Source organism: Centruroides sculpturatus, unplaced genomic scaffold (assembly GCF_000671375.1).
Source record: "Centruroides sculpturatus isolate CEXI.00-Female unplaced genomic scaffold, Cexi_2.0 scaffold631, whole genome shotgun sequence".
NCBI classification, from domain to species: Eukaryota; Metazoa; Arthropoda; class Arachnida; order Scorpiones; family Buthidae; genus Centruroides; species Centruroides sculpturatus.
The window spans coordinates 173176-181187 of record NW_019384946.1 but is presented as its reverse complement, the minus strand read 5'-3'; positions in this window follow the sequence as shown (position 1 = coordinate 181187).

Here is an 8012-nt window from a genome sequence, read left to right as displayed (position 1 = left end):
TAAAACCATGACTAACCGAACAGAAAACGTGTCAATAATCCGTTAAGGGTGCTAATAATCACACTTTTTTTAAATTGGAATTTACATAATTATAATTACATCGTTTGTACTAAATTTAATTAATAATTTTAAAATATTATACCCTCAAATTCTTTCAATGAAAAATATAAACGTGACGGTAAAAAAATTCTGCAAGAAAACAAAATTAGAAAAAAGCATTTCGTTAAAAGATGATCATTGTTTTTTTGGAAGAAAGACAATACTTACCTATGTTTTTTTCAGGCAGAAGTCTTTCTCTTTGCACTTGCCATCAAACCCATCCATCTGTACCAAGATGGAGCATTCGCCATCTTTATCTTTTAAAAGCTGTAAACTGTGTTATTGTTTTTTAATTAGTTCTTATGGCGTACTGGATGACTATTTATCTCTTTTATACTGGAAGACCAATATCAGTTCGCGATCCATTATTATGAAAACTTCTCTAGATGATTTTTCTTCATGTTTTTTTTCTATAAATATGTCAAATTAAAATCAATTAAATCGTTTACTTGAAGTATTTGTATAAATTCGAGATGTTAATAATTGTGGACAATATGTTTTGGGTTGATATGATGTTTTTTTTGTGATAGATACTTTACTCTAAAAATACGTGTTGTAGCAATTTTAAAAATAGTTATCAGTTATTAATATATGAAAAAAAAACATTTTATGAAATTCTTTAACAAAAAATTCGTTGAATTCTGTCTTGTTAACATGTTTATACGTTACATATACAAATATATGTGGAAAAATATGAAATACAAAAACATTTTTCTCAACTTTTATTATTTTTTTATGAGTAAAGAAGCAATATTACTTCTAGCTTACAACAGCAAAATACGAGGTATATCTACGAAACGAATGATGTTAGTTCCATGATATATTGATACGGAAGCAATTGGAGTGTCATTGACTACAGCCGTAGAATAACAAAATATAAAACAGCACGAATATGCCTGGAGGAAATGGAGTTATTTCTCAAAAATATTGATAACCGAAAAGATCGATTCTCATCTTCGAGTGATAAAATAAAAAATAAATAAAGAATGCAAGAATTCGTTTTAATTTTATTACGGAAACTGTTTGAATCGAACTGTTCCACTTCAAATTGAAATTTATCTGGGATTTCAACACCAATATCTTTACACGTTTAAAAGTGTACAAATGCATGTAATCATTAGATATTAAGTTGGAAAATGATAATGGCTATTTGCATCTTTTCTTAATATTTGGACGATTTTGGCGTACAATAGATCACGTCTATGCTTCTAGCGCATTCTTTCACTTCACGTGCAATTCGAACTTTGAAATATCGTTCGAACTCTGGAGCAAATTTAGTGATCGAAGCACGAGGTACTACTGTATAATTATATATTTTAAGCATAATTAAAGGCAACTATAACTAGTCAAATACTATTATCAGGAATTTTGTATGGTGCTCTTAAAGATAGCAGTAGCCTACTAAAAAAAAAAAAAAATTGCCCTTGGCATTAAAGTGGGTTATTCTCGTGGGAAAATATCCTTCTGATTTCAAAAATCACTTTAAATTATTTTGGTAACCACTAAAGAGAGGTTTAGAGACGAATAAACAAATCTGTTATGTCCTTCTACTCCGACATTCACTAGATGTCAAGAATCATCCAGATTCCCAAATTGACTTCTGAGTGGTTCTTGACCTCTAATAAATGTCGGATTAGAAGGACATAACAAATTTGTAGTAGTTACCAAAATAAGTGATTATATCCAGCAAATATTACTAATTTTAGCTTTATATTAATCATTTTCAAACTTTTCTATCACTCAAAAATCAAAAGATACAGACACATCCTGTCTAATGGCACACATAGAACAGTACACAAACAAGATAGCATACGGATGTATCAGTATCAGTATCAGGATAGCACATGTATCAGTGAAAATCATTATAATGTAATTTTGTTTCTTAATTTACACCGTTTTGAACATTGGTAGATATATCAGGATGGGCAGACACATTTTTAAGTGGAATCCAAACCATGTTTCGACCCTGCAGAATATCAAAAGCTTTGCATCAAAAGTAGCTGCTGTACAAGCTGAATATGGTAAAATGAAAATATAATAAAATAAAAGAATAAATTAAAAAATGCACCACTTGTCTTTTCAGTCATTAACGAATTAATAAACGATTCCTACTTTGGCCGATTATACTCGACGTTTCAAATAATAAAAATTATTGTAGTCTGTCCGATTACAGGTGCTATAGATTATTATTAAATTCTGGAAATTAATTTTTTATTCAAATATTTTTTATACAGACGATCTAAATCAGAATACAAAAATTCCCCGTGCTACGAAGCCATCTATTTTCCGCAACGGCACAGAAGTGTGACGTTGCAAGATGTGGAGGGATTTAATTTAATAAAGATTACAGAATTTTTAACTCTTTATTTATTCCTAATTTCAAACATTTAAATTATAGTATTCTTAGTAAATTTTGCAACGACTTATATTTAGCATTAATGATGTAAGATAGGGATATTATCTTTTCTTTAAGTTCAGATTCATTAATATCTATTGGCAATAGGTTAGAAAGATTTAATTACGAGTCCTGAAAATGTTTTTAATTTTATACATATTTGATTTATTTTCAAATGTTGCAATCAACCTCTGAATACTTTTAACATTGCTGAAAACAGAAGCTGCAAGTGAACATACTTTTTCTAAGTAGCATCGAGAAGTTTTAAATTACCTACAATTTTTCGAAAAAATTTGTCCGAGTTGGCGTGGGTAAACTCACGCCAACTCGGTTTAATTTGTTTGAAAGCTATGTGTAATTATATATTTTCTGTAATTAACATTAAATCAGGACGACAAATTTGAAGTTTGCTTCAGGCACCAAAACTGTTCGGTATGACCCAGGTCTTCCCATTAGCTATAGAAATCCATCTCTTTTTTTCTTTTTCTGTCCTGTGGGCACTAAGAGGATTTTTTAGCAAGTCCATTATGGATTCGGCCAGGCCCACAATGGGGCGACCGGGTGGTGAGGGACGGGGCCAACATATCCGGATGGATCACCCCCTGCAAAATTTCTGGGGATTTTTCGACCCGTCCGGATTCGATCCCGAGTCCCCCAGAGCGATAGACTTGACCGCTCGGCCATCTGACCACTCTATGAAGCTTTGTAAGCCCGAAGATTATTTAGTCAGGAGACCACCCGCGTTATACCGATAACGTTACCATGACCCCAGTCTATTGATCATGTGACTAGCTTTATTCCAATCTTCACTCAATACGGTTGATTATGCCCGAATATAAGAACAGAAGTGTGCAAATATATTAGGGGACTCGGGTGCAGAAGGTAAAAGGTGCCCTTTGTCTGTGTTGAGAAAACGGAGAAATTAAGTAGAACTTAGTTTTAATAAATATGTTATACTGTATAAGTTCTTTCTTACAGTATCCAGAATGTGCGCTTTAAACAATATTGAGTTTGGGAACGCACACATTCCCAAACTCAATATTGTTTAAAGCGCATTAGAAGGAAATATGCTTCGTGTTTAATGTTTAGGAACACTTCGTGTGGAATACTTGTCTTCCCTCAAAGTACAGTATTCATCACTTGTGCTTCAGATACTTGTAACATAACCAATAATTATAAAAGAATTTGAACACCGTTTATAAATGAACAGTTTCTTTATATGTGCAGTAGTTCATGGTGTGTCAATCCACTTATCACACGTAAGAGCGCAGCAATTGACACTATTCATTTATGTAATCAACTGCTATTTGGAAACGTTTTTCAACTTATAGTGGTAGTATTAGCGTTTTGTACGAATGTACAAAACAATATTTATTGTGCGGCGTGGAATTCGAAATCTAGGCAAAACAGTTTTCATAAATCTTCTGAAGCCAAGCTACTGAAGAATCTAGAATGAGTTTGCATATGCTTAATTAATAGCTCTTTCAAGAGCTGACTACGTTTTTTTTTTTTTAGTTCTTTTGAATATTTTATTTAAAAATATTGAGTATTTATAAAATAGCCTATTTTAAAAATTTTAACATATTGGTCAATCATCTATCACGTCACATGACGTTTTACGATTACTTTTAATCTCTTAATTAATACAATCCTAATAATCCCAATGATTTAAAAATAGAATATTTATAATGTCCCATTTCATCTTCCTGGCTGTTATGTATACATAAGGGAAAATACTGAAATCTTGTCAAATTTGACCATTCCCCTTTTGTCCACCGCTTTACCTTTTGACCTCTTGTCTACCACTGCAGATATATGATAGAATGTTTGTCTCTGTTCTTAGCATTTTGGTCAATCTGCACCAAATTTATCATATTTATTCTTTGGGACCCCAAGGGAACTATAGATTACAACGAAAACCTGAACACCCCACCCTTCTCTGATTTCACCCCCTTATTAACTTCTAAACCAGTGATTCTCAAACTTTTTCGATCCACCGCCCCCTTTGTTCCATAAAGTTATACCCAACGCCCCCTAACCCATTTTCTCTTGTGTGAGAAAAGGATTGGAAATATTCTTAGGAAAACTTTTCTATGAATCTCACACTTTGTGCCCTTACTGTACATTGTTCTCATCATCTGGAAACCATTAAACGCAATGTTTCCTCTTATCAGCCCCAATTTTGCCTTTGGTCACCGTTCAATACCCTGCCTCTATCATAGATCTATTCATCGCGCCAGAAGGGGGCGTTATTGCTTACTTTGAGAAACGCTGAGCTAAAATAAAAGTCAATGTGTTAGAAATATTCAAGTTGTGACCTTCAATAAAAAATAAAAAATATATAAAATGTCAACATTTTATATATATTCCGTCGAATTTTTATATATAGAATTTGTCTGCCGTCGCCCCTCTATATTTCCTTAACGCCCCCCAATTCTCTTTGAGCCTTCTACTGCCCCCCCCCTGAAAGCCTCCAGCGCCCACAAGGGGGCGTTATCGCCCACTTTGAGAAACGCTGTTCTAAACCTTTGCCCCATCTGCACCAAATTTTTCATATTTATTCTCTGAGATAACGAGGAAAATCTATAGATTATCACGTGACTGTCATTTGACTATAGAATTTTCATGAAACTATTCTATTATGAAGTTATTGGTGACTGAAAAATACTTGAAATCCCATTAAAAAAATTGGTGAAACAAGGTTGAAAAAGTAAGGCTCAGTAAAAACATCTAAAATAAAGAAAATATTTAGGATATTTTAATATTTTTCAATTAAACCTTTTTTTTTCTTGCTGTCGAGCCCCACTCAAGTTAATCATTAGGCCTCTAAGCCCTAATGATTAATCCACCACTAATTATATTAAATGATTTTACGATCTACCACGAACAAGCAGCGTCAATTTCAATAACGTACTTTCGGATAATTCATTTATTTATACATTCAACTGATGGTAGTGCCGTACAGCATAAGTTCACCATCCCCCACAAAAAGTATACAGAACCAATAAAAGCTACGAGAAAACGAACTGTATCTAGTTTTCACACTTAGATTTGTTAGATACAAATCATAATACAAAAGATTTTACGTATAAATGTAAATGTAAAGACATACTACGATTAAGGAAAAAAACCGCTATCGTCTAGAGAAGGCATGAACAACCATTTTCTACGTAAAAAATAACGATAAAATTTTTGCTGCATACTTTCTTAAATTGGGAAATTGATATATTTATTAATATTTTGTGTGATGCGGGCCGCAGATTGCTCACCCCTGGTCTAGAGGACAAAGAAAAATGACGGGAAGATAAATGTCAAGTTGAATTATTTTAGAAAACTATAAATCTAAATATATAAAATTACTTGTCCTGACTGACTGACTGACTAATTCATCATCGCCCAGAGCAAACCGCTGAACCTAAAGAGGTGAAATTTGGTACATAGCGTACGTCATGAAAACGCGCACTAAAAAGGGATTTTTCGAAATTCCTAGGCGGAGGGGAGAGGGAGAGGATTAAGGCTTAACCGGAAGAACGGCTTCTACTGTACTATTTTAGATGCGATTTTTTTTGTTTTTAATTACGTTTAGTCTTCATTGAGTACTTAGGTGTATTAAATTGATAACATTTCAGACATTGTTATAAATATTTTTGTCTATTTCGATTTTAAAAATGTTCGAACCGTTTTAAATTCGAATTTCTTTTTGCATATTGGTTCGATTGTAAACGTTCCAGAAAATTGATCAAATTTAAAATAGTTCGTTTGATTCTCGACAATTCTCATCATTCTCAGCGGTAGGTGTTATATAACAATTACTATGGTTGTTGAAATACTGAATATAAATGGGGTTTGCTTGCAAAACCTCCGCGGGCGAAGTCGCGGGTAACAGCTAGTCATTTAATATAGGCACAAAGCTGTATCTATTTTTAATTAAAAGAACATTTTATAAATAAATACAGTATTGTAAGTTCGCCGATTAGGAGGGAAGTTTTTATTCCCTACCGTCGGGATGGCTTAAGGTCTTTTCGTATGTGACTGGCGGTTTGGAGGAGGCAGAAAAGACAAGCGTTTCACAAAGAAACCGTTTATTTATGACGAATATGCTTACATGAGATTATCAAGATCCTGGGGTTCGAAGCTCTGTGAGTTGTCTTCAGGTTCCTTTCTTTTCGTTCTGGTCCAACGCTGACAGAGCCCCGGGCGGCGACAGTTTAATTAATGTTCGCAATCGGGAGAACCAGCACCAAACAAAAAAAAATTAACGGACGTGATGTTAAACATTTAGACGGATATAAGCAAAGTTTCTCTAGAACTGCAAAATCTTAGATCTGAAAATGAGCTTTGAAATCATAAAAATCATAAGGTGGAATTAAATTTTCCACGTAATTCTCAATGCAATTCTTTTAATTTATATGAATTATAATTAAATCCTATATACTCTCTTTGAAGATAAATCATTCATTATCTTCGTGCAACTTCTATGTTGTCACTGTTCGTAATTTCAAATAACAGTTCTCCTATCAGCCATTCAACAAGCTTTAGATCAGCGTTCTTCAACCTTTTCACATCTGCGGACCGGTAGAAGTATAAAGATAATTTTCTTAGAATTAAACTGGCCCTAACAAGACGTTAATTACTGTGTATTGCAATGGTGTTGCTTTCCTTCGCACATCGATCACTCGCTCTCCAGAAAACCAAAACTATACAAAATAATAAGTGTACTAACAAGGGGACCTTACGGTCTCGAAAATTCAGTTCGGGATGAGACTTTGCAGGTTAGTAGTATCCCTCAAGGGTGTCCACCCAGAAGAATTGTAAAGCGCACTAGCAACAAGATTCCGAAAAAAAAGGCTCTAAAGTTTTAAGCGCAGCTCATATACCGATCGATTTTACACTATGGCAGCACAGCGAAATGGCTGAGCCTGTAGCGAACTCGCTTGCCACGCGGACGATCTAGGTTCGATTCTACCTTCGGCTACCTTGTTACTGGGCAGGGTTTCAGAAAATGTGACTGCAAATCTAAATGTACCACAAATAGGCGTGCTTGTCGCAAAAACCAACTGCTATGTAATTCAAAGTGTCACCAATCTTTAGATTGTACTAATAAGTAAGTACAATTTTATCATGTTTTGCAAATTCATTTCCCTAATAGTAATAATATTTTAAACCGTTTGATTTTTGTATTAAAGTTTTTTTAATTGATTGATGATTGATTCAATCAACTAATTTGTTAATTGTTTGATTGTATTAACTTGATTTTTTAGATATTGAAAATTAAATAAATAACATTATGTTAATTTAAGCGTACAGAAACGTTGCTGTTGTTCCAGCAAAAATCTTATTTTCATTTTACCGAGTGCCTAGTAGGTAATGTGCAGATTACCTAGATACTCTGCGCATTACCTAGGTGATTTGAGAAATAGAACAATTTTAGCAACTTTAACGGATCACCGTAGTTAATGTGCAGATTAGCTAGGTAATGTGCACATTAACGGATTTCGAGCTTTAGCGGTAACATATA